This window comes from Topomyia yanbarensis, chromosome 2 (genome assembly GCF_030247195.1).
Source record: "Topomyia yanbarensis strain Yona2022 chromosome 2, ASM3024719v1, whole genome shotgun sequence".
Taxonomy (NCBI): Eukaryota; Metazoa; Arthropoda; class Insecta; order Diptera; family Culicidae; genus Topomyia; species Topomyia yanbarensis.
In genome coordinates this window covers 235261030-235263406 of record NC_080671.1, presented here as the reverse complement: position 1 = coordinate 235263406, position 2377 = coordinate 235261030, and the positions used below count along the sequence as shown (strand labels likewise).

Sequence of the window (2377 nt, the reverse complement as noted above, 5' to 3'; positions counted from 1 at the left end):
TTGAAAATTTTATTGGAAAATGTAATTTCATATTTCGTCGAGAAGCTGAATATTTCCGTAAGCGTGGGTTTGCTCATCACAATTCTCAATAAGGAGATATTCGTTTTGAATATATTTTTTGGACAGACCAGCCTATTGTTGCTAGATGAATCGGCTAAATAAGTTAATGAGATAATTGATTTATTGATATAATAGATTAGTTTCAAAGTATTGGAATCCTGGGAAATTAGTTTGCAACGTTATCTAGTCGGTTCCCATTTGTGGAAAAAAAATTGTTATCCCGGGAGTGTTTCCACTTCCACTGAAGTTGAAAATTCCGTGCAAATTCCGAACAAATCCGTATAAGCATTTTTTCCGTACACGCGATCAAAAATCCGTACCGTCTTCCCAAATTCTGTACAGTTGGTCAGCTTAGGTGTAACCATGTAAACGATGTAAAACCGTTTTGAAACCTCCGCTATCAAATTAAACTCACCTGGTGATATTATCTCAATTACCTTTGAATAGACCGTTAAATTTTACACAGCTGAAAGCTGTTTTCTGTATTACTAAAAAGTCGATTTCTTGGCATTCTTGAGTGGCAAGTTTAAGCAGACACATTAAATTATAATAGTAATGTGAACGGACGCTATTAGTTTATGTAAATTAAGTTTTATTTGTAATATCTCACTTGTACCTTATAGAAGAGTATTTGTCAATTCCAGAGAGAGTGGTTGATTTCCTAAGGACTACCTTCGAAAAGAGCTCTAAAATCTCCACTTTTTGGCCGAGGTAAGCTCATGCGTAAATTTTGATTTAACTCCGCCAAACTTAAATCAGAGTGAATTTTGTTCAAACTTCCGCTTCCATCACTGATTCCACACAAACGATTGAAAAAATCAAAGAAAGGAAAAAGATGAATTGCAACCTTTAATGAATTATAATATTCTGGTTGCAGTTTAAAATCGAAATAGTGAACTAGCGCTTTTCGATTTTTCTCCTATTTTCAGCGTGTGAAACTAAAGCGCAACTGGTGTAGATGACGCGCAAGTTGATTCTCTAACATGTACACAACATGCGTTTTAATTGCCCACTGTGTAAATAGGGAAAAAACGAAAGGCGCATGTCAATTTTTCGATTTTCAACTACAACCAGAATACGAAAAATGATCTTACCTAAGGTTATTTAAATTATTTTCAGCTTCAACGGCCAACGCGTTTACCACAGCACTGATTTGATTAGTTTCTGCATTGGCTGACTCGGATTCTTCTTTGTGAGCCATAATATTGGGATTTTTCCCAATTTTGTTTAGCCTGCAAATAAGCATTTAAGATCATTAATGTTTGTTTGTTTGAAGTATCTGTGTCGAAACGTTCGAAGGAAGATATGCTAAAAAAACCGGAGAACCGATATCTTTCTTATTTACGTGCGAATTAAGCACGCTGAATCTAGCGCTGAATTCCTCTGGATGCAAACTCGTCATATCTATATTTTTCTTATTATTTATTTGCCAGTCTCATTCCAATTAGGCTGTGCATGCTGACAAAGTCGACATAAATTTGAATTTTACTGTGAGCCGTGTTTACCAACACTGCCATTTAGCTGTAAAGCAATGTTGTAAAAGTCAATTTATGTCGACTTGCTAGTTCGTCAGCGAGCCTACCCGGTTAAACCATTCGGAATTTGATTGGGAATCCTGAATGGAGTCAGTATGAATTCCAAATCAAATGCAACAACCGATTCTGAGTCGGAATCGGTTGTTGCATTTGATTTGGAATTCATAATGACTCCCCACTGAGACGTCCAAAAAATTGTTTCAAAATCGTTCAACACGGGTCCAACGATGGACGTTCGTTGAACGGTTATTTGGACGTTGTCCAAATTGGTCCAACGAACGTCCTTCATTGGACGGTTTTGAAACCAACCGCTCTTAGAGGGTCCATTCAGAAATCCGAACCGGTTCCGGAATGAGTTTAACTGGGTAATCGAGCACGCTTCGAATCCTTCTGGAACGAATGAGCCAGAGTTCCGGCTGGTTCCAGTTAGAGCCCGGCTCCAGTGATACAACGATCCCAACTAGAATCGGTTGTGTCGCTGGGGCCGGTATGCTAACCAGCCGGAATTCCGTCTCATTTCCGCCTAAACTTTACTGGGGAGGGCCATTGACAGTAATGTAGTATAAATAGGTGTGGCAGATCATTCGGTTTGCTTATGACAGAAACCAAAAATATGTAAACAATCCACAAGCACAACCGGTCGACGCCATATTTCACACGATACAATGGGAGTTGAACGAACGGTATGACGTAGGCAAGTCGATTTATTCTGATATCACTCACAGCACTCGTGTAAGATTCATCTTAGCAACACCTGTAAAAACTACACTGTCGTTCTACGC

General features: G+C 38.6%; 1 long non-coding RNA gene across 1 annotated transcript; it reads right to left on the bottom strand.

The window, feature by feature from the left end:
- Positions 1-631: 631 nt before the first annotated feature.
- Positions 632-1716, bottom strand: LOC131682965 (uncharacterized). The gene is made up of 2 exons (XR_009304287.1): positions 1155-1716; positions 632-851 (listed from the first exon to the last, which is right to left on the bottom strand). It is a non-coding gene; the product is annotated as an uncharacterized LOC131682965 (long non-coding RNA).
- Positions 1717-2377: the final 661 nt, after the last annotated feature.